The sequence below is a fragment of the Colobus angolensis genome, unplaced genomic scaffold (assembly GCF_000951035.1).
Source record: "Colobus angolensis palliatus isolate OR3802 unplaced genomic scaffold, Cang.pa_1.0 Scaffold194, whole genome shotgun sequence".
Lineage (NCBI taxonomy): Eukaryota > Metazoa > Chordata > Mammalia > Primates > Cercopithecidae > Colobus > Colobus angolensis.
This window is the reverse complement of record NW_012115088.1, coordinates 4041477-4067091: the sequence shown is the minus strand read 5'-3', so window position 1 is coordinate 4067091 and position 25615 is coordinate 4041477. Positions and strand designations below refer to the sequence as shown.

The 25615-nt window shown below is 39.1% G+C and overlaps 1 protein-coding gene across 1 annotated transcript in view; it reads right to left on the bottom strand.

The window, feature by feature from the left end:
* SULF1 (sulfatase 1) overlaps positions 1-11911 on the bottom strand; it is a 196784-nt gene extending 184873 nt beyond the window's left edge. The window contains exon 1 of the mRNA XM_011940921.1: positions 11585-11911. The gene's annotated coding sequence lies outside the window, so the exon portion shown is untranslated. The remainder of the gene's footprint in view (positions 1-11584) is intronic.
* Between the last annotated feature and the right edge of the window lie 13704 nt (positions 11912-25615).

Genomic DNA, 25615 nt, shown 5'->3' with positions numbered 1-25615 from the left:
TTACTGTTTCTCAAAATATAAGAGAGAGAAGGCAATTTAAAAAAATGATGAGAGTAAGAATAAATGCAAAATTGTACATAATTAAGAGCTAAAATTATATGACAAGATTTTAAGTGGAAAGAGAGCACAGATGAGAGAGAGATTATTGATGGTTGGAAGAGTTAGGAAAAGAAAGTTCCATGGAGGTAATGAGGCTTGAGTCTTTCTTTTCAAGGATGGGTGGAATTTGAACATGCAGAACCATGATGCAGTCCTAGCCCAGAAAACAGTGTGAGTACGTGCCTTGTAGCAGAAGTAAAGATGTAAATTCAGGACATGTTGAACCGCTTTAGGAAAGAGCAGAAAGTGTATGGGGGAGTGGAATGGTTATAGTGGAAAAGATAATGGAGGTTCTTAATTGCTGGTCCTTTATTTAGGCTGGATGCTGCACAAAATTGGGAGACAGGTGTTTTAGGGTAGTGGAATGATATGATGAAACAGTGTAGAAATAAGATGAGCTTAATGGCAGTAGGTAAGACGAGTGGAGATAAGAAAGAGATAAGGTACAGAGCTTATTTTAGATGCATGAGGTGATGCAAAACTGGATTGAAGTCCTTCCTTTTTCCTCCAACCATTCTTTTTAGTTTCAAGGAGAATGCTTAGGCTGGGTGCAGTGGCTCACACCTGTAATCCCAGCACTTTAGAAGGCTGAGGCAGGAGGATTGCTTTAGCCCAGGGGTTTGAGACCAGTTGGGCAACATAGGGAGACCCCATCTCTACAGAAAATAGGAAAAAAGTTGGCCGGACTTGGTGTGTGCTTGAGGTCCCAGCTACTTGGGAGGCTGAGGTGGGAGGATCAATTAAGCCCAGGAGGTCAACACTGCAGTGAGCCATGGTCACACCACTGCACCCTGCCTGAGTGACAGAGGGAGACGCTTTCTCAAAAAAACAGACAACAAAGGAGAATGCTTTATTTATTTAAGCTTGTCTTACAGGAAGAGCAGAGTTTGCCAGTAAAGGAGAATAATGTCATCTAGGTGAAGGGAATGGCAGAATGCAGGCAAAGAGATGATGGCATGCTCCTGAAGGGTTAATTAATTTGCTCAAAATCACACTATTAATAGTAGCCAAGTTCTGGCATCCAGATTTCTAATGTCCTTCCACTGTACCACCTTGCCTCTTTTTCCTAGCTCCAACACTTTTGTCATTTTCAGCAAATTTTATTTCATTGCTAATAGTGTGCTTAATTGTTTTTTCAGACTTGAAAAGTTACCAAGGAAATAATAAAATATACATTTTAATATTATTTGCCCAACACGAAATATGATTTGCCTGAAGCAGATGAGGAAGTTAAGTGGAGTATTCTAAGCTTCCAAAGGGGTTATGACAATGGTAGAAGCAATTGTAGGAACACCTCTAATTTTACTTCTGAGATTACTGTAGTAGTTTACCAGAACGTTAGATGAATAGACAGCTATTTTTGTAGGAGAATGGCTAATGAGAATAACAATTGCTGTACATGAAGTTTTTCATATAGCTTATTTTCCCCTCTGTTTTCTGTCCTGATTTTCATGTCAAAAAGGTAAAGTGACTCTCTATGACAGAACATGTTTTGACTCATTGTATTCTTTTTTCTGACTTCTCTACTTACTCATTTTTCTTTTCTTAGAAGGACAAAATTTCTCCAATTCCAGAAGTCTTTGTACCTCTAAGACAGATCTAAAAGCGTAACAGGTAGGAGTAGAATCTTGAATTGAAATCTGAACTTAGACAATCCAAATTAAGAAGTTTGGAAACATCAACTCATGTTTCAGTCCCTAACCTCTATACCAGGACCCCGGCCCATTGACTTAAGTGGGTACTAGATGAAGAGACCTAGTTTTAAGTTTGGCAGCTAAGCCCAACATTTGTGCTTGCTGAAGATGATGTTTATTGATCTAACTATGGCGTTTGTATATTATTCTTTTCTCTCTGGTTCGTTGCACTGGATGTCTCAACAATTCAGTTGCTAGCCATTAATGGCTTCTAAATATAAACTGGCTTATGTCAATTAATCCCTCATGTCTGGCAATCATGGGTGAGAAATAGATTACAGGTGCTGATACTTAGGCTGGCGTTTCTTCCAGGGGAACTAGGGAATATGGTTCAGAAAACTCAGTTGGGTGAAATAGAACAGGCCAAAGTCTTCATTAAAAACTTGAATGAGAGCCAAGTCTCTTTTGAGGAACCAAAATGCTGTCAAGTCTCCACGGTCAATGCTATTCCCACAAATTTTCAGTAACAGGGCTACACTTCAGTTCCAGATTTTGCTGACTCAAGCTCTGTATTCTTTCAGTCATGCAGCCTGTAACATATAAGGCAAGAGTTTGAAATGGCAAACACAATCTTCTACTTCTAAGAAACCTATACTTAATCCTGAAAACTGCCCATTGATTTAATAGGAAGACTTGACTAGAGAATGGCTCTCTTATTTTGAAGAGGAAGTGGTTGAAACAAATAAAATAAAATAAAAAAGGATAAAACAAGAGGGGATAGAAAGAAAAGCAGGGGAATGCAGAAACCTTTCCCAAATCGTAAAATTAAGGATGATTTGTCTTTGTAGTGAATAAGGGAATGTGTATTTCATTTGTAAATAAATCAATGGTACATTCTGTGAAAGGATGTCAATCAGCCTCCTCCAAGGTAGAATATGAAGGTTTGTGAGCATAGGCAACTTAAATATTTCATCTCTTCTTGCCTCTAGACTTTTTAAATTTCATGTTCCTCTCCACTAGCAGTCTCTTAGTCAAAAGAAGAGAATTATAGGTGTTATGCAGAGGTAGTTGAGTGTTTTGACTTGAATATCCATAACTTCCCCTAAGTTATAGAAATGCTAGATTGTTACTTGGCCAACCATTTTCTTAATCTGAGAAAATTTTTTTTTAATCTAAGGTGGCATATGCCTTATAAAAATCACAGTTGTGTATTCTGTCTAATGCCCACCAATGATCAGAAAACAAGATCTGTTTAAATTATATTATTAAACATTGAGTGCTCGCTTCGGCAGCACATATATTATTAAACATTGATATACACATATATTTACCTATGTCTGCATTATAAAGTTCTATCGAGTGTAGTCTGTTTACAGATAATAGATAGACGTTTGTTCCATAATGACCATTGTCACTTTGGAAACATATGGTGTTGCCGAATGAAATTCCACTTTCAGTAGCTTTAGGTTGAGCCACCATTTCTGTGTGTCCTGGGCTTGACACCTCAGTATTTTTCTCTCTTTTGTCCTCTATTTGACTAATCACCAAGTTGTATTATTGTTATTTATTTCTTCACAATGTTTCTTATATCCATCCTTTCCTTATTCTCACTGCACCAATGGGAATAGACAACACTTTTAAAAAATTTATTTGGACTTTGGGAATCAATTGTCTTGTTATCCCCCTCTCTCTTTCTCTCTCTGTCGCTGCTCACTCACTATCACTCTCGTTTTTCCTTAATCTCTCCTCATTCTTTAAAAACCTACTGCTTGAACTTCCTAGGCATCTGTTTAGCTATCAAGTCCGACCTCTCTACCTGATGTATTAGGACTCTCTAGAATCTGGCCTGACTTAGCTATGACATGAAATGCTTATTATAGCAAGGCACAGAGCAGAGGCAAGAGAGGATCACAATGCTTCCTCTCCTCTTCCTTTCCTTTTTTCTATTCTTTGCCTCTATCCTCTTTCCCTCCCTCTTCCTCTTTCTCTTCTTTGCCAAGTGGCCCCCTTCATTATATTTCCAAATTGTGTCATACAGATCATTAGATTAAAAAGTGCTATTTTTATTTGAAAAGGACATACTCACTTTATCACCAGACCTCAGCTCAAGCCTTTTCTTTTGCCATCTGGGAACAAAAATGCAGCTTTTGTGTTTTGTGTTTGTGCAGTTTCTCTGTTCTATATTCTGTGTTAAGCATCTTATTTTATTATCTCATTTAATCTTTATAACAAACTTGTGTGATAAACATAACTCCATTTTACAGAGAAGGAAACTGAGTCAAAGTAAAATAAAGAGATTTAATCTGTTTGATATCGGGTCCATATCATAAATCTCCTTTATGAAATCTAAATATCACATATGAAAAAGAACACGATAACACATATAAAGCCTCTAGGCATCCCAAGTAAAAAATATTACATGTCCTATGCTTTTATTTATCTGTTATATTTGGAAAACTTTCTTGTCTTTTACCAGCATAAAGTTCTCAGATGAAAAAAAGGAGAACATGATTTGTAGGGGGCCTCTCTTTTCTGGGATGCATTTTTTATAAGACGAAAGTTAAAAGCTGGTTTCAAGAATTTCTGGATGCACTGTAAGGCACATCTGTTTACAGGGACATTCTATTCAGGAGAAGATTGATTATTGGCAGGTGAAGGTTAAGGGTGAAACTTTAAATTGGCAGGAAGTCTATTCAGAACACATGTTATATGATAGAAAGGTGATTGGGATGCAAAGGCATATTTGTAATAGGAGTTTGAAGATAATATCTACAGGTGCACACTTCTAAATTAACTTATCAACAAATGTACTTTGGAATGCAATTAATCCTTTCCCACCATAATTCTGGTATAGCTAATATCTTTTAATTGTGTAACCTTTAGTTTTACTTTAAATTAATATAGCAGATGTTGCCTGTAACACCATACAGACCAACTTAGTTCAGAGTTTCTGTTAATTCTAACAACAGAACTAGTATCTGGCTACAGCAGTTTGTAGCTCAGTTGAAGATCTGGTCAATGCCAACAAAAGAAAAGAGCAAAACAAAGAAGAGCTAGAGTAAAATTACATGACAGTAGATGAAACTGCATCAGAGTTCGTTGCTTAAGAACAGACAATTCAATTGTTACCATTTTATAATGTGATTGGATATGTATTAAGACAAATCCCCATCTTACAAGGATACTGTTTTATGAAAATGTCTAGGCCTGCTCATGAATTGATTGTCCATCCAGCTTTAGAATCTTTTTTAGTTTATATTCAACAAGAGCCACGTGGACTCTTGACAGTTCCAAACTCCACTCCCATCACCAGCCTTCTAACTTTATTTTAGAATTTGATTAGTGTGACCCAAATTTCTAGATTGATTTTGAGACAGTGTACCTTTTACAATTAAAACCTTTGATCGAGAAACACGGTGTGTCTGTTCATTTATTCAGCACAGAGATTTAGTATTAATCTTACCCACAACAGTTAAACAGTAGCATGTCCAAGTCCCTTAGATTCATATTTTAGAAAATGTAGACATAGTTTCCTATAGGTTTGCACTTGTGTAGTAAGCAAAAACAAAAACAAAACAGCATAAGAAAAATTTTACCTTTGAAGGTAAAGGGAAGACCTGCATTTTTTTTTTTTTTTTAAATTAAAAGTGGCTTAGGGCCGGTATGGTTGCTCACATCTGTAATACCAGCACTTTGGGAGGCTGAGGTGGGAGGATCACTTGAGGCTAGGAGTTTGAGACCAGACTGGGCACCATAGTGAGACCCAGTCTCTAAAAAATTAAAAATAAAAAATAGCTGGGTATGGTGGTGCATGCCGGCAGTCCTAGCTACTCATGAGGCTGAGGCAGGAGGATCACTTGAGCCCAGAAGATGGAGGCTGCAGTGAGCTATGATCTTGCAATTGCCCTCCAGCCTGGATGAGAGAGTAAGACATTGTCTCAAAAAATTAAATTAAATTAAAATTTAAGAAGTTTAATGCACTATTGTGCAGGAGTACATGGATGACATATTTAGAGGGCAAAGGAGGACCAGCTTAGTGGCTACAACTGAAGATGGTGTCAAACGTAATTGTTAATGCCTCTCTTTGAAAATTTGATAGTTATGTTTGCTAGGGAGAGGGAGGGGTCTCCAGAAATACTGCCTTGCCCATCATCCCTGACACTTCCAGTTTCTTTCCTCTTCCTGACTGAGAGCAGGTGCAGACCAGATGATCAGAAAGCTAGAACTGAATATCCAATATCTAAGGACATATTTGCTAAGTGGCACTCAGTGCCTTGTTAGAGAATTTTGCAATCAGCTGCCCTTCCAGGGAAAAGGCACAAATAGAAGGTTCAATGTTTGATGATGGGTGCACAGTTTGGGAATGGTAAGGGGCTCAGACTGATTGCTTTCAGTTTTTTTGTTAAATTTGGCTTGGAGGTGAAGTCTAAATGGTATCTTGCTTTATCAATTACTTCTGGAAGCTTGATCTGACTCTCTATAGTATTTTGTCAAGTTTTTATTAATATTTCTTTCTAGCTGGTGAGCCAGGAGGAAAGAAGGGAAGCACATGACCCTTAGTGAATCTAAATCCCTGCTGGAGTCCACAGACAGGGTCCTTTGTTCCTCAACAGCACGGTGGCCCAAGGCCTGCTCTTTATTGTCCTTGGTGCAGGACCCAGGGCTTCATGCTTCATTCCTCCCTCAGTGTGTATTTAACTGTCACTACTGTCCCTACAGAGCCATTAGCTCAGTTGCTCCAAATCCCTAAATGCCAAGAGCACTTCCCTCCTTCTCTCTCTCTCTCTCTTACTCTCACTTTCTCTCCCTTGCTCTCTCCCTCCTTTCCTTATTCCCCTGCCTTTGGGGGCAGAAGAAAATGCTAAAGGAACGCACATCATAAATACACAGGATTAATGACTGACACAGTTGAATGATTGTTATTCCTGCATCCTAGGTCCGGATCTATGTATGCACCAATCAACTCCCTCTCACTTGCATTTATTGAACACACAATACTGGATATGCACTGAACTAGCTGATTTATGTGTTTTCTTTACAATGTTCCCGAGATAAGTACTCCTATCTGCATTTTACAGAGGAAGGAGCTGAATCTCAGAATGGGTCAGTTCCCTGTCCAAGGCCACACAGCTAGAGAGGTGGTCCCTGGATTAGAACACAGGTCTGTTTGAACTCAGAGCCCATGCTCTCCTGCTCCAAAGCCATATTTGGGATTTTACAATAGAGCAGCAGCCAATACACTTAATTTCTACTACAGTTAAAGCTGAACTTGATGGGGATTTTTCATATAATAGTCAAGCTTAATCTGGGGCAATTATTTCACTTTCTGCCTTACGGCCATTTTCCCTAAGGTTCCCCTAAATAAAACTCCCCACTGAGTTTCATTTTTTTTTTTTTTCGTTTCCTGTCCTGGGTGGGGAGGAAGCTAGTGGAGCCAGTGAATGGCTCCAAAGTGGGGTAACTCTAGAAGGGAAAGTGCCTTGAGTGTTTGAATGTCCTGGTGAGTTTAGTAAGCACACTTTTTAGGGTCTTCTGTGGGTCATTAAAGTGTACCAGGCCAGTCCCTGTCACCCTCCCTGAGAAGTCAAGGAATAAACAAGCAAACTATAGAGCAGAATAAAAAATAAAGCAATGGCTTTAAATGCAATCCATGGATAACCAATGGTCAACATGAAGGGAAGAAAAGCATTGCAGGAAGAGGTAGTGGTCGGGCAAGCTTCTCGAAGGAGGTGTTCGGAACTTAGGCTGAAACTTTGAAGGACGAATATATAGAGGTGATAAGGATGAACTGAGTGGGGCATTTTACACATAGGCTTATGAATGCAGACTTAGAAGGAACCGTGCACATGATGACAAACTCTCATTTTAAAGACAAGATAGAAGGCTAGAGTGGTTAGGGCTGAAAGAAAAGACTAGCAAGTGGAGATGCTGTGCTGGCCGCTTTAGCTGGAAGGAAGGGTAGACTTCTGAGGTTGTGGGGATTTGGTAGGGAGAAATGGTTGGAAAGTTTGGGCCAAATAACAGAAGGCCAGAATATTAGAATAGGACTGAAATTCATTTTGTGGGTATTAAGGGTTCACGTGGTAATTTTCAGACTAGAAATGCTTTGATGAAAGTGGCATTTTAGGAAACTGAGTCTGCAGTGGTAGACAGAAGAGGGAAATGAAGGCAAGTGGACCATTTAGGAGGCTGCTGCAATGACCCACATGTGAGATGATCATTGCACTGGGATGGTAGCTGTGGGCCACATGTGGGAGACATTTTAAAGGAAGGACTCCCAGAATTTGATGACACATTGGCTATAGGGGAGAGGGAAATATGAGAGAGGAAAAAAAAAGGCTAACAGATGAATTCCCCACTTCCTCAGGATATTAACATAGATCAAAAATGTTTTAAATAGGAAATATATTTCAGGAAAAATTTTTCCAATAAGATACCTCTTCTCAAAAATTTTCATGGATCTAATCTAAATAAAAGGTGAATTTACCACATGATCATAGACTTAATTTCATACATGAGCCTCCTCCTCCCCAAAGTCAATAATGATAAAAGTAAGCATCTATTTAGAGTCCAGTTTTAAAAATTTTAATCCCCTTAAATGTACTTCATGCTCTCCACACAAAAATATTGCATGGCGGGAGGGTGGGGGGGAACAGATGTCCTAAGCTTACCCTTTGGTTGGCCTCATCTATGTGGTGATGGTTGGAGAAATCTCAATAGTATATACAGCTCAGTATCAGAAATCTTGCTTTATGGATTTTTTTTTTTTTTGAGACTGAGTTTCATTCTTGTCACCCAGCTAGAGCACAATGACGTGATCTCGGCTCACTGCAACCTCCGCCTTTGGGTTCAAGCAATTCTCCTGCCTCAGACTCCCAAGTAGCTGGGATTACAGGTACCCACCACCATGCCTGGCTAATTTTTGCATTTTTAGTAGAGATGGGGTTTCTCCATGTTGGCCAGGCTGGACTTGAACTCCTGATCTCAGGTGATCCACCAGACTCGGTCTCCTAAAACGTTGGGATTACAGGCGTGAGCCACTGTGCCAGGTCCTAGGATTTTTAAAGAATAAACTAATTTTCAATATAAAACACAGAAGAACCTAACCTCTCATCCTTCCAATATGGATACATAATTAGGGAAGGAAATACGAAATGTCCCACTTGCCACTTGTCTGTACTATTATGATGGAAATGGCTACAACAATCTGCATGAAGTCACTTACATTTTCTTAGAAGGAAAACAGAGTAGAACCCTTCTAGTTTCCTGATGGAGGTTCCCACTCATAACCTACCATGGATTCAGTCAATACCTCGTCTAACGTATTTTGGTATTGCACACCACTGTAAAAATGAATTTTGTCACTTTCACAAATCAAGCTTTCAGATCACTTTTCACATCTAAGATCTGTCACCTTAATGTACACCGAGTGCACATTTCAGATCTCCTAGACCTCCGTTATTTTTTGCTTCTCTGAAAGGGATATCCCGTGTGCTCAAACACTTTCACAGCTGGCGGAATGCTGATGGGAACTTCATGTGTATTACCAGCACAAGTGCTGTCAGGAAGAAACCAAATGTCAAACTGAGGTATGTAGAAGTCACCATAACTGTGTCTCTGCATGTTTACCATCTGGGACAGTAGATTTTGATTTTGACAAGAAGCTGGGATTGCCCTGTGGGCACTGTGTTTTAAGCGAGCCCTTTCAGTTCACGAAGTAACTTCACATTATCCCGTTAGGGGGACAAAAACACGGCTACCGTTTCAAGGTGTGAATTTATTATCTCTCCACACTTCCTTTCTTGTTTCCATCCTGCCTAATCCTGTGTACAATTGTTGTTTCAGGGGAATTGTCCCATATTGCCACAGTCCTGTCCAGGTAGCCCTGTGATCAGTCTGCAGCACTAGGGATGTATGCTGGTGGGGTATCCGTGGCTAAACAACACCTTGCCTCTGTTAGAAGCCATCACGCCACATCTCAGGGAGGAAAATCCGATCTGTGAGGAGGAACTTGACTTTCTTGTGAAATATCTCTGCAGTAGTGAAACACGGCATTGGTAGTTAGCACCATGCATGCTATATGCCGTCCATGTAGTTCTAATCCTGATATGACACAAGATATTAGTTTGCCTTTCTGTCTTTATTTTTTCAAACCCCATTTCCATTGTAAAGTCAAAATGGAATGACTGGAATTCCAAAAGACTTCAGCTTATGAACTTGGTTCTATTTTGGTTATGTAATATTGGGAATCAGATAATACTCAGAATAAATGTCTGGGTATTTATGAGGATAATTTCTCATTGAAGGAGAAGTTTGCGAGTATAACTGGAGAACATTCTGAATAAAAGTGAAAGATCATATTAAAATATTGTTTTAGTATTAACTTTTTCAAAAAAGGATTAAAAAAATTAACTGCATGGTTGCAAAAGTATGTATAATGCAACTTGAAACATAATTTTACAGGCATCTTTATGCAATTGAATACTAAAATCACAAAGCACTAGCCATAAATCCTGTTATTCAACCTACTAAACAGCTCTTATTTCAGAACAGCTTGTATACAATATTATTCATAGAATCTCTCACCTGCAAAGGGTAAGGATAATGCTGGGTTTCTCTGCCAAATGTGAAAGTCCAGTAGGCACCCAAATCTCTGCATACCACAGGTATATGAATGTTGCTATCGGAGGGCAAGTATATTAGGGTAGCAGATGTCTCATTGGCTCACCTATCTTGCTAGAAAATTCGGAAAATTGAAAATTTTATGTTTTGATCCCTGTGAAAATAGAGCCTGAATTGAAAGGCCTTTTTTAATACCACAAATTAAACATAGCATATACACCCCCTTGTTATATTTATAAATAGTTCAATTCAATTTTGGTGGGTGCTTTTGGTAGAGCCGTTACAGCTACTCACGTATATGATGACAACTCATTTTATGTTGCTCAGGCACCAGATGACTATTAATTTCCAATGACTAGTTTATAATTAAATCCTTTTTGTTTGCCTGTTTATAACCAAACCTGAAAATCTATTTACGTTTAATTAACACTTCACTTAGCCGGTCTAAAACCTATAAATGTAGTGACTCTTAATGATCCATTACAGAGATGCTACTTTAGTTTTCCATGACTTGTAAAACTTTCACAAACAGATCTGCAAATCAATTACCTCCATCTGCTTTCCCTGCAGCTGCAAGAGAGCTATGTTAAAGAGCATTTTCCTCCTTCTTCCTCCTCTGCTTTTCTTCCAGCTCTAAGCATTTTAGTTTTAAAGCCGACCTAGCGGCTGTTCAGAGGGTAGCCCCTTCTCTTAAGGAGTTTCCAAACTTTAGAGTCAATCTCCAAAAGCATTTTAAAATACCCTTTGCTCTGTCATAAGTCAGACATAATCTACCTTGCACAAATCGGTGAAGAAAGCATTTCCATCTCTGCCAGCAACTCAGTAATAGACCCTTGAAAGAATCTTTATAAATTGAGCAGTAAAATGCAACAGTTTGAAAGTGAATTTTAGTTTTGAAAGCTAAAATAAATCCTTTCTCAGCCTTACCTATTCTCTACAAGCAAGTTATAGCTCCTGTTTTGAGTATACAATGGGCATATGAAAAGGTACAAACGCGGCTCCCAAAGATATTTTCTTAGCTACACCTTCAAAAGCAAGGCATGAGGAGTGTTAGTTCTACAAAGACAGCCAAGCATCAAGCTATGCTCACTGTCATCTGTCAGCCGTACAATAGCAGCATTGATAGGACAGCAACAACTGGCTTTGACAAGTGTGCCGTGCTAGCATTCCATTCAAAACAATGCTAAAAGAGAGACGGGGAGAGAAGCATTCAATGTCTTTTACTTTACCTGAAAAAAAAACTGCTTTTCTTGTGTCTGCTGAAAATGAATTCCTCCTTTTCCTCCAAAAGCAAAGTAGTTCTATTGCCTGCGACTCTCACTTGGAGAAGACCACACAGCTCCAGCAAGGCAGCCTTCCTTCTCTTAATCCCCACTCGAATGTGATGACACACACTAACCCCAACCATCTGTTGAAACACGTCCTCAAGCACTCAGCACAGTGGTGTGTCAAGACGGGCTGCCCAATCCAATTGCTGGGGCTGGGTGTCTCTTACGGATTGGAGGCTGAGGGCAGGGCTGAAACTGGAGGTCTGAGCGCTCCCAGTCAAGTAACCTGAGATTTTCGGAGAGAAAGGACTGCTATAAAAAGAGGAGAAGTGGGAGGTGCTACAGAGAAGGTGGAGGGAATGAATTATTCTGATGGCCAGTTGCGCGTTACTTTTCACAACTTCTTGTGCTCCCCCTGGGATGATGGGGACCCTCAGTGGGATGCAAAGAAACCCTAAAAATTTTTTACTGCCCATCCTATGGAAGGGCCATCTTCTCAGCGAGAGGTTTTCCCTTCCATAGGAGATAAAAGACTCATCTTGACTTGCTGATAAAGGGTTAATGTAGGAGTAGTTTCCACTGAAATGTGACATCTACATTTTGAAATCTAAACTCCTACCTTCCTTTGATTAGATCGTGGCTGCCTCCAACATTCCTGGCAGGGAGGGGGTGGGGGCGCAGCTAAGAGCAGAAACTTCTCTATTCCCACACACAGCTCTTCACTGTTTGCCACAGGCTGAACTTCAGAAATAGTCAATGAAAATCATTTTCGTTTCTACTCATGTAAAATAGCACGCGCTCCCATAGATAAAGGTGGCTTTTTTAATCACTTGCTGCTTTCACAGACATCTCTTTGTAAAAGCACTTTAGTACCAGAGGACTGCACTCTGTCATTGATTATTTTTATTGGCTTCTAGTTAATTGCACTTATAATGCCCATATAGCTCAAACAGCTCATTAACAATTTTGCTTTGAAATGTTTTCAATTTTTGGTCATTTCAATATCTCCTTTTTATGTGCTTTTTTTTTTTTGGTTGTCTGAACTGTTTTATAAAACTAAGTACTTTGACAGCCATCTGAACCAGAAAATGGCTATACTTGTTACAGTACTGTAAAGAAGATATCTGGAAATCAATTAATTGCCACAAATCTCACAATTTCAAAAATTCCATCAGACATCTAAGGAATTTTGATAAACTGAAAGAGAAAATAGGAATTTTAAATACTACCAACTCCCTGACAGTGTCTGTGGGAAGCCAACATTTTAAGTATTGCATCTTTTGAATTTCTTTGAACTGGAAGGTGGATAGTTTAAAAACAAAACAAAACAAAAAAACACTTAAACTTGCCTAATGCCTTAAAATTTAGACTATAAATAGTTATCTAACACGTGGAGTGCCAGTATCACAAGAATTATTTCAGTTTCTGGCAACATTGACTTGACTAGCTTGTGTTTTCCCAGAATTTTTTTGTGTGGTATTATATTAAGATACTTAAAAATTATTCCTGGTCCAATTTTCTGAAGTACAAAATTAGAAAACTAATTTTTCTGCAGTGCATTTTTTCTTATAATTGGGTTATAAAGAAGAAGGAGGGGAAAAAAAGAATCAGAAGTTAGAGTCCTGATTCATTTGCTCAATTGCTTCTCAGAAGTGATTATGAGGTGTCTGTTGCACAATATATTGTGTATTCACTAAACTACTCCTAATCAGCTAAGTCCAGATACATAATCAACACAAACATTTTCAACAATGGCAAGTGGCACAACAGGGCTCTAACTTCCCTTGGGCATCATAAAATTTTTAATAGTGCCAATTATTGTAAGGTATTTTTTTTTTCCTGTTTTGGTGGGAGGGGGGTTAATCCAACCAGACCCATGTCTGGAAATCTGGATTACCTCAACTGCATAGATTTTGAAGACCCCAGAGACATTATTAAGGTAGTTCGCATTCTCTTAAACTGTAAATTGAGTTACAAAAGTAAAACCTAAGAAACTGTACAGATGTCGAATCAAGAAGCTTTATCAACCCTGTGCTTGTAACACACTGTCTGTGAGAGGTACCCAAATGGGCCTGGTTCTGACCTACATATTGTTTAAAGTGCTTTTTAACACAGACATTTTATTCCATTATTAAATTGTAGATCTTTTCATTAAAACTCAGTCACTGCTTCTCTTTTATTGATAACTTCAGTTATTTACAGGATTTAGTACTTGCTTTAAAATAAAAAATACAAGGATGCAATAGATGTGGCTGTTTGCTGTGATCTTAATACTTGCTTCTGCAGTAGCTGTAAATGCTACCTTTGGAAAGTATTGTAAGAGTGAGTCCACAGAGACACATTTTTCCTTGTTGTTCTGAAATGCTTTTGTTAGGGAAAATCAACTCAAACAAAAACCTGAAGCTGGTGCTGCAGGATAAGGTCCCGGCTCCCCTTCTCTCTGTAGCCTGCTTTAGTGCTCAGCGGAGTGTCAGTTTAGAAGTTAAGAATTTTCCATTACCTCCTTTCCTTTCTCCTTGCCATCTGCAAACAGTTTATTTTTTAAGAAAAAAAAAAAGTGAAATTGATTCTGTCTTGAAAGATCTAAACCTAAAATACAGCACATTCTAAAAGATGATATGCCGAATTTTCAAGTACCTTGAGCAGCGTGAGGTTGTGCACAGAGTGAAGCGCTTCATCATAAGAATTAAGTAAGGACACTCCTAAAATGAAAGATTAATTGTAGGTAACGGTGATATTGAAAAATAGCCCCTCCTATTCTGTTCCCACAGTTAAAATGTCCCTTTACTTATTAGCTCCAATTAGTTTCCATGGTAACCGACCAGCCCTTGTAAACCCCGCACTCTGAGCTTCACTCATCTTTGTCTAGACTGAACTCACCAGCCTTCTTCCTCCACAGATGGTAGTTTAGCTGAGTCTATATCTATATCCATATCTTTTGCACACACATAACTGGCACATAAGTGCCCACATTCACTTTATTACTTGTACAATGGTGGCCAAGGGAGAATGGAAGTGGCATTTAATCCCCCAGCTACAACGCGTGCATCTGCTGCCACACTAATTTTTTCCCCCTCTTGGTTATTGTTTCTTCCAGTCTTGTTCTATTATCAGCTGTTTGCTGCTCGTAATTTCTTTTCAGGGAAGCCAATACAGTATAATAAAAACCTCATTAAACAGAAACACCTATCAGCCTCGGAGAAAGCCCTAAACTACCCCTTTTTGTTTAAAGAATCATTAAAGTGAAAAAGAAAAACCACTTGTTTGTCATGCTTGAAAAAAAGAGAACAAAGCCAACATAAAGGTTTACCAAGCCGGGGGCTAATATGAAGATTTAATGCACTTAAGACACCGTAGTTCTTTCCCCCTTGAGCTGCCTGTTGGCCAAGAATCCCAACCTGAGCACAGTAAACAAATGATCAGGGAGACGGAGAGAGCTGGCCCCTCCACACACTTGCTGAGGAGGGAGGTGACAGGGGCTCCCGGCATCTTAGTGGTTGCAGGCTGCTCTGTGCCACCGTGCCAGTGGGGGCCGGCGATGCTGCTGGATTCCCCCGGAAGTCAGCTAGTGTGAGTATGGAAGAAGTGAGTGGGGAAGGCCTTAGGCAAATGCTTGAAATTGTGAGAACTCAGTAAGCCATGGGCATTTATAATTTGTGCTGACTTTAGCTCTTTGGACACAACTCACTTTTAATTCAGTGTTATTTTGAGGTAAACCGTCCTTACTTATAAGAACTGGGAAGATGCCCACAGTTTAGGAAGTTGTGATGGTCGTGTTTAATCTTGGTAAAAGTAAGTCAACATGGTAGCATTAGATTTCTCCTTTTTGTATCACCTCTGCTACCACAATTTTTTCCAACATGCAAATAATGATTGCAAGTAAGATTCCCTGAATTGCAATGATGGAATGTTTTATTCTTAAAATAGTTTCTGAGGTTGGCTTCTGAGCTCATCTGTGATCTAAATATTAGACATAGAAAAGAAAAAGTTCTGATCACCAATATTATATCTGATAGGATATAGGAAACTGTGATACTCCTTATACTGACACATCCTATTTTTTTTTTTTTGATGATTCCTAAACCTAACTTAACTTCCTTAGGTTTTGTCCTTTAAATAAATGACAAATGACATCTAAAGCTCCATGACACCAGAAGCATGTGTAACTATTAGCTCATTGCCCTTTGTATCATAAAGTGTCTGTAGATACACAATAAATCTTGTAACTTGGAACATCCTGCATATCTAAATTACTCCAGGCTACACAACTTCCGATATTCTCTTATTCTCTTCCAACTAAACTTTATGACCTTTATTTACATGGAACCAAGTCATTCTCAGAAAGAAAAGGGAAATTATTGCTTGTTAAATGAATTCACATGCGATGCAGCAAGCGTTAGGCTTGCTCATGTTTGCAGTGACTGCATAGCTCCATGGGAGGCGGCACTGGAGCTAGTGGTAGTGTTCATAGCAGATGAATAGTTTTGTCCCTGAAGTGAAGTTCCCTCCAGGACGTACAAGCCTAAAGCATGCTGAAAAGGATTGTGTAGCTGCATTGTAAATAATTTTAGGAGGGCAAGGTTGGGTAGTAAATCACTTAGGACAAAACAGTGACCTACACACAGAATAATTTAATGAATGATAATAGATTCAATAGAATTGTGAGAAATAGGATAGTAAAATTTTTAGAAACCTATTCTGAATCCGTATTTGCGGAAATTAGTGTTTGGGGCATTGGGCTTCAGGCTTCATTTTAGCAGATAATTAAAATTTATAAGACATAATAGGACATATAGATATCAAGTAAGAGAAAAATGTGAATTTCAGCAGTAGGAACTCGAGGTTTTGTTTGATATACCTGGAGGTAGGGTTGAGGGTATTTGACATGTATATACCCTAAACCTAATGAGTCAAATAATTACCTTTCATTTGTAATAAATACATTCCCTGGTTAAGGTGAGTAGTATGAATGAAAGTGGAAAACTGAATGCAGCCATGAGTATCATGCATGTCTCAGAAACGCAGTAGAATTTTGCGTTTGGAAGGAATAATAGACAAAATCAAATTTCTTTATTTTAGAGAGGAGTGAAGTGAGGCCCAGGAAGGCATATGGGTAACATTTGAGTCATTGGTGGAATTGGGAATATACCTCAAGATTTAATCCATTAGCTCTTATAGCTTTCTCTCAATAATAACATGTACTTTTATTAGAAACAATATTCAGAATGACAAAGACTCTCTTAAACTGGAGTAGTTATGTTTTCTTGGCGCTATATAATTTGAGAAGTCAGTGTGAATTTAGATGCACAAAGTACCTTTAGATATTCAGTATTTCTTCTTTTTTATGTCTTTATGTAATAGTTCTTCTTTAAGCCACCAGAGTGCTTAAAAGGCATGAGAATTGTTAGGCAGACGTAATAATAAACACAACAGAACAAAAAATCACATTATCTTAATAATTATTAGATAATGTGATTTTTTTTCTTATAGCTGCGTTTTATTGTAAAAAGTAGGGTAGATCCCAGGGGATACATCATTTCCCTTTCTTACTTTCATGCATGTTTTTCAATATTTCAGATTTGAGATTTTGGGGTATCTCAACGAGATTAATGCTATATAGATTTTGGAAGAGACAAACATGTCATCCTGAACTGAGAATTTCTCTTGCTAACAATTAGAATATAGGGCAGGAACATGTCCCACTTATTTACCTAATGTTTGGGAAATTAACAATGGCATATTGCTCCTCAACCAGGATCGAGTTTTAAAAAGTAACACTGCTTTTCTGACATTTATTTGAAATTTTTTAATATAAAGCTAAGTCTCAGATCAGTTGAAGAAATAAAAACTTTAGCAGCAAAATCATTATCATTGAACCAACACAGCAGAAGATAATAGAAAGATGGATACAAAGGGCAAAGGAAATACTATTAAAAAACACAAACAAAAAACTGTTAGTGAAACAAAAAAAGGAGAGGGAAAAGTTTCTTTCTTTTAGGCCTCAAAGCCAATTTATTTTAAAACCTTAAAACTTTTTGGGAGCAGAAACTGTGTCTTATCATCTTTGCATCCTTTGTCTTTAGAATTTAGCACGATGCATTTACATGATAGGTCTTCTACAAAAGTTTCCAATGTAATTGGAATACTTCTACAAAAGTAATTCCAATGAATTTACATGTGCTGCTTCTGGAATGACATGTTCAGCTTGTCTAAAAAGATTAAGTAACTTTTGAAATCAGCTTGCTGTAGGCTCTTACTTCTGAGTAAACTACTTGCTAAGTACACAGCTCTTCAGAAGCAGAATACAGTCCCTTGACACACTTTCCTTTCTCTTTTCAAGGAAGGTAATACAGGTCTAGTACTCACTCAACACTACTGGGAAGTAAGTACTTGTGTAAAAATTTCTGAGTAACAGATGGAAAACAGCTGCCCACTCAAACTTACTACTGTTACTGTCTTTACCAAGAAACCAGGGCTTACAGATATTTTAAAGATGTTCATTTCCATGGATAGAAAATGTTCTTTAAGTCAGCTGCAATGTTTGGTTACTTACTCAGTAGGCTGATGTATTTCTGCAACCTAAATGAAAGCTTGGATTTTCTTAGATTCTTTTAGGGAGATATCCTACATATTGACATTATTAACCTACCTGTATGGTAGTCAGTCATCGCACACTAGGATATGCCAAAGAAACCAACTTTATAAAATAGAAAACTGATATTTTTCTCTTGATAGTTATAAAATGTAGTTTGTTTATTATTTTGACAATCATGATTTTTTCAGACTGCCAAAAGGGCAGTGACAATATTTTTGCAGTTGCTTTTACAGACAGATTTGTCACGTATTTTCCAACAAACTTAAAAAAAAAAGGGCACCCCTAAGCGAGTGTTAACTCTTTCTTATGTTAAATAGCTCTCTCTAGTTTAACTTAACACAAGCTTTGATTTCAAGTGTAAATATGTCAGAAGCTAAAGTTGAAGTAATTTATTTCCCCTCTGCTTTGAATCAATGCAGATTTTTAATTAATGGTTTAATTGCCTTTAATGTCATCAGTTACAATATTAAAGCCAGAAACTCTAAGACAATACACCTTTGAGGTTCATTACCATGGTCCTTATTTATTTTGAAAACAAAAGAATTAATCTAAAACATCTATTCTCTAAAAGAACTTTTTGGATTTTACTTTTTAAGTGTATTAATTTTCTCTCGCTGAAGGAAACTTTGCAAACATTGGCATAGCTTTTAATGGATTATAAAGATACTGCTTGTTGTTCTTGACCACTTATTCCCCGGCATATCCCGCCAAAATAATTGTTTCTTCCTCCAAATTTTTACCATAATAAAAATAATAATAGCTAATAATTTTGGAACTCTCATTGTGAATGAGATTTTTTAAATGTATTTACCCAAACTGTCACAATACTCCAATAAGGATGGTCTTAATATGATCTGTATTTTATAGACAAGAGAACTGAGGTTTAGAAATATAAAGCGCTTTACTTAAGGTCAAACATCTGGCAAGAAGTCGAGCCTGAAATTGAGCTCCTACCTTCAGAGTTTATATCATTAATGAATGTGTCCTTTCTTAAACTCTCTAATTCCTGTTTATAAAAATTTTAAGGTGGTAAAGTCATCATCAAAAGTCTCTATTACTTTACTACAGCCTAACTGCCCTCATGTTACTTGCATGATTATAAAGTAAAAGGGAGAGATTTCTGCAAATTGTAGAAATAACTCCCCATTTTTGCTCTGAAATGAGAGACACAAGTGAATGCTAAAGAAGAATTTTCCTATAACTATCTGTGTCTTGCATTCAATGGAACAGGTCTCTTTTCAGCACCACACCAGCCCAGTGAAACTGGAATGCCTGGACCCTGCAGGTGCTTAGGTGATATTACATAGCATTGAGAAAGGAAAGGCTATCTATTTACCCTTGAGATCCCTACATTGGGGTCTTGGTTGCCTTTCATTTCTCTAAACCTCTACATCTTTTGCAGAGCCTACTAGCTACATGTATTTGATTTTTAAAAATAAGGCAAATATCCCCATGGCAGTCTTACTCATTTCTAACTGCTTTAATTAATCACAAGGGAATTTAAGTTGGCCTCCATTACTTTCTCAGGACAATACCATGAGTTCTAATACCTAAAATATGTTTGATATTTGTTTAAACCACTGTGAACTCAACTATGGGATTAGAAATTAGATGTAAAAGTAGCCAAAAGGGGCAGGGCGTGGTGGCTCACGCCTGTAATCCCAGCACTTTGGGAGGCCCAGATGGGTGGATCACGAGGTTAGGAGATTGAGACCATCCTGGCTAACACGGTGAAACCCCTCTCTACTAAAAATACAAAAAATTAGCCGGGTATGATGGTAGGCATCTGTTTTCCCAGCTACTCAGGAGGCTGAGGCAGGAGAATGGCATGAACCTGGGAGGCTCTGGGCAAAAGAGCAAGACTCCATCTCAAAAGACAAAACAAAACAAAACAAAACAGTAGCCAAAGGGTAAATATAAAGGGTTACAGCATTTTTTTAAAAACAGTGTCTACAGCTTTAATTTTTTTCTCAGAAATATTTTTTAAACGATTTGTTGTTGGGTCCAGTGGCTCACGCCTGTAATCCCAGCACTTAGGGAGGCTTAGGTGGGTGGATCACAAGGTCAGAAGATGGGGACCACCCTGGCCAACACGGTGAAACCCCGTCTCTACCAAAAATACAAAAAAAATTTAGCTGGGCATGGTGGCGCGCCTGTAATCCCAGCTGTCGGGAGGCTGAGACAGGAGAATCACTTGAATCTGGGAGGTGGCCGTTGCAAGTGCACCGAGATGGCGCCACTGCGCTCCAGCCCGGGCGACAGAGGAGACTCCTTAAGTAAATGATTTGTGGAAATAAGTTAAAAATTTTTGATATGGTACTCTACCTGCCACTTTTATTACCCTGCCAATATCACCTAGGATATGAATTCAAGTTGCTTATTTTCCTAAGGAAAATACTTCATTTTTCATCGTCTCCTTTATTGACCAAATTTTTAAAAAATTGCTTTCCCAAAAGAAAATATATCTGAGATGCAATTTTTAAAGTATCTTGATGGACTTAGGAAGGTATACTTTAGCATTTGAGTATGAAGTCAATCATAATTTTTTTCTTTTTGTTTTGAGACACAGTTGCTCTGTCACCCAGGCTGGAGTGCCATGGCGCTATGGGCTTACTGCAACCTCCACCTCCAGGGTTCAAGTGATTCTCCTACCTCAGCCTCCCAAGTAGCTGGGACTACAGGCATGCGCCACCACGCCAGGCTAATTTTTGTATTTGTAGTAGAGAAGGGATTTTGCCATGTTGGCCAGGCTAACTTCTGACCTCAAGTGGTCCGCCCGCCTCAGCCTCCCAAAGTGCTAGGATTGCAGGTGTGGAGCCACTGTGTCAGCTGGATGAAATATTTTCTAGAAAGAGTCACGTGAATAAATGGAGGGTATTTTTTTTTTTGGAGGCGGTAAATTAAAATCAAATAAATTAGTAGACTTGACTTCAAGAGACATTTATTTTTAGAGAAAAGCCCTCTCAGGGCATCTGCTGGCATAAAGTTCCAAATGTCCCACACACGGAGAGCTCACAAAGGAAGAAGCTTCCAAATCCCTATTTTCTGATCTTTTACAACAAAAACATCAATCAAGTATTTGTATTTTGTAAACTTGGAAAGCAAAATCTTTAAAAGGACAACTTAGTATATTTTGTTATTGGCTTAAATGCTACTGTTAGCTGCTCTTTAATGTATTACGTAATCACAATTATCAGACATTAAGCTCAAAGAGTCAGAGTCCCTTTGTCATAGATAGCCATGGCTGCATGGCAGGAAATCAATCAGGAGATAAATATAGAATTAAATAGAAAAACACACTGAGCTCTATATTAATGAGGGCTGTTTGAACCTCATTAAAATGAAGTCAATATAATATCAAACTCAAAATAGGAGCCCAACCTTCTAGGGGAGAGAGAAAAAGACTGCTTAGTCTTTAATGAAGGGACATTTGGTGTTTGAAACTTGCCGGTGCTTCTTCTCATTCACACTCAAAGTCTCTGAATTTGAAGCCCTGAGAATCGCTGTGAAAACCTTGGAATTCTGGCTGGGTGCGGTGGCTCATGCCTGTAATCCCAGCAATTTGGGAGGCCAAGGTGGGTGGATCACTTGAGGTCAGGAGTTCGAGACCTGCCTGGCCAACATGGTGAAACCCCATCTCTACTAAAAATACAAAATTAGCCAAGCATGGTGATGCATCCCTGTAATCCCAGCTACTTGGGAGGCTGAGGCATGAGAATTGCTTGAACCCGGGAGGCAGAGGTTGCAGTGAGCTGACATCGCACCACTGCACTCCATCCTGGGCGGCAGAGTGAGACTCCATCTCAAAACAACAACAAAAAAACAACCTTGGAATTCTATATGATTTGAGAGTTATAAAGTGGAAATTCGGAGGACTGATCTTAACAGAAAACTGATCTTAACAGCAAACTCTTAGCATGGTTGACTTCTCTCTATTATCTGAGATTCTTCTGATGAAGATTTAGCTGGTTTAATAGGTGTAGTTTTAAAAATGAAAAATACTTGCCCGTTATTCCTCAGAGAAGAAATTCCTAACTCACGATGAGGATATTGGAGCTAGCATGGAAGAGGCACTGCAAGGAGGGTAGGGATAGTGGGTGAGGCAGGAAGGCGAGTGGAAAGACTGAAGATAAAATCTTTAGCTATCCCCAGTTAGAATCGACCTTATCACTAAGCAAGGGAACAAACTCTGAGACTTCTTGTGACATAGTTAGTACTGCATAATTTAGTTAGAGTACACATCAATCAGGCTTCTGACACTTGTCTCAGAGATAACCACATTTATGACATCCTGCTCCCCAGGTAGGCTGACTCCAGGAGTTGGGAGTTTTCATAGTTTTCAGACACCAGGAATCCAAAGTGACTAGGACATTCTGTGTTTTCTATGCTATTCATGCAAGATTTAAAAATATAAATTAGCTTAAGGTTCATGTTAGCAATATACAAATATTCAGTCATTTCCCAAAGTCTTGCTATATGCCCTTGAAAATTAATGCACTTTCAATTTATAAATACTCAGGCAGTTTCCAAACTCTTCCTATACGCCCTGAAAATGAATGTGCTTTCTCATCTCTCTTAGCTTTCTTCTTTAATTCTCACCTCTGCGGTAGTATCTGGGGACCAGATTTTGCAGACTCCTGCTGGTGATGAGGGAGGAAGATAGGTTGGGGAAAAGTTTCTGGCACGTTAAAAAAAAAAAAAAAAGAATGAGGCCACGTACCATGGCTGTAATCCCAGAGCTTTGGGAAACTGAGACAGGAGGATTGCTTGAGGCCAGGGTTTCGAGACCAGCCTAGGCAACATAGCGAGACCTGGTCTTTGCAACACATTTAAAAAGTTAGCAGGTCATGCTGGCTTGCTCTTGTAATCACAATGGTTTTCTGTTCTCCTGGCATGAAATTATTTTTTCTCTCCAATCATCATGAACTGCCAAGTCCAAATCCAGCCTGTAACTAAGACTCCATCTCCTCCCCTCTAGCTGAGCCCTGTGAGTCATCATGATGCTGGTTACTCAGGAGGCTGAGGTGAGAGGATCGCTTGAGTCCAGGAGTTCGAGGCTGCAATGAGCTATAATTGTGCCACTGTAATCCAATCTGGGCAACAGAGCGAGACTCTGTCTCAAAACTCAAAAAAAAGGAACTGCCATAACCTAATACATCCTTGTGGAATATATTATGTATTTGCATTTGAAAATTCATGCTTGTAACCAGCAAATATGTAATGCAATATAATTGTACCATGCACACTGTGATTATAAGATTTATTAGAAATAATAATTTCTAGTGCACAACGGGGAGCATGGGCTACAGATAGGACACATGTTTAAGTTCAGTAACAAATATCTTTTTCTGAATCTTTCAGAGTACTTCTGGGTCAGCGAATGTAATCGAATTTGTAGATACTACAAATGGTTGAATTTGGGTCTCTTTGTGGTAGTAAAGCTTGGGCTTATTGCAGAACAAGGCCATGTGCAGTTAAGGAAAAGGACATATGAAAAGTGTCAAGATGGGGACGTAAGCAGGGAAAGAGGAGACAGAGAGAGACGAGGGGAGAGAGAGGGAGAGAAAGATTAGAATTTGAGGTCCACTAATTAGATAAAGTTCAGAATTCATGTGGACTGGCAAGAGGCCGGGAGTCATGATGCTCTAGAGAGCTCAGCTAGGTGGGAGGAAATGGAGTCTTGGTAACAAGCTTGGATTGGACTTAGGGGTTCATGATGACCAGAGAGAAAAAATAACTTTGTGCCAAGAGAACAGAAAACCACTGCAGAATCTGGAAGAGGTGTGTGCATTTGCTTAATTAGTATATGATGGCTGTCAAGCCAGTGGCTTTCTTCTCTCTGCCCGTTCTAAGCACTTTCCTGGAAATGGTGGGTAAAGACTAAGAGGACCAGAATTTTAGTACAGACTGAATGAAGTGGCATTCCTGGGCAGGAGCTCAGGATGAGAGCAGCAAACGCTGTTCCCCGGTTACGCTGATTCCAGGAGCTGGGAGTGAGGGCCAGTGTTTAAAATGCTGGCATGTTTCCAGAACATATACACTTTCCTGTTGCCTATCTGTAGAACTCCTATTTGTCCTGGAAAATCCTGCTCAGATACCACTTCTGAGGATATTCTCCACCCTCATAGACAGAAACAAGTGTGCCTTTCTTTTTTCTGCTTATTTTATTCGTATACCCCCATTATTGTATTTAATGAGGCAGAATCTGTGCACACCGTTGTCTCCTTAAGACAATGAACTCTTCGAGGACCAGAGCAGTTCCTACACTTTTGGGCTCCTCAGTGTGTATGACAATGAATACCTACCTGCAAAGGGGCTCTCTGAGGGTCATAAAATCAAAAAGGTGGCAGCCTATGACAGTTGTCTCACCCCTGGGGTTGGTAGGAGTGGAGTTTGTGGAAGACAGAACGTTGTGGATAATAGAACTGCTTTGATATTTTTCAATTGTTACTCTATTGGGACTACTGCCCTAATTATGAGAGACTGATATAGAGCATAGTAGAAAGGTAAACGTGCACTAATTTGGGAAGCAGGTAATCTTAGTTCTATTTCAGCCCTGCTACCAGTTGTTTGAGTGAGCCTGGGTGCCTTGGTTTTCCCATCTGTAAAATGAAGATGTTAGAACACGCCGAGGTCCAGTTTAATGTCTTCTGCTACACTTAAGGACCCTCCACTAGGCAGCCACATACTATTGAAGTGTGGCTTCCAGATTCCCCAGCAGTAATCCTGGGAGCCTTCACTTTCAGGCAGTTCCTATATTTACTTCATTCTGATGTTGCAGACCCAGTGTGATGGCAGAAGTGCAGATGGCACCCAGATTGCAGAGCTCTTTTTCTGTTTTTTCTTTTGAGACAGGGTCTTGCTCTGTCACCCAAGCTGGAGTACAGTGGCACAATCTTAGCTCACTGTAAACTCCACCTTCCAGGCTCAAGCAATCCTCCCACCTCAGGCTCCCAAGTAGCTGGGACTACAGGAGTGCACCACCACACCTGCCATATATATATGCATTTTTTTTTTTTTTTTTTTTCGATAGAGACAGGATTTCACCATGTTGCCCAGGCTGGTCTTGAACTCCTGGGCTCAGGTGATCCTCCCATCTTGGCCTCTAAAAGTGTTGGGATTACAGGTGTGAGCCACTGCACCCGACCACTTGCAGAGCTCTTAAAACCACAACTCTTGAGTTGTCTTTGGACACCCTGTTGTGCGATTCTATAGAGCTGTACTCCTTGCTGGTCCTTAAAGCATGAGGCTGGCCCTGCTGACAGTCTGTGAGGGGTCACAACTATCTTGAAATGTATCCTTTACTGATTCTTTTCCCCTATCTTAGTAGTTGGGGAATCAGCATGGACCCAGGCAGCATGCAGAGGTTTGTGTTGGCTCTGGCATTTTCTCTGTTT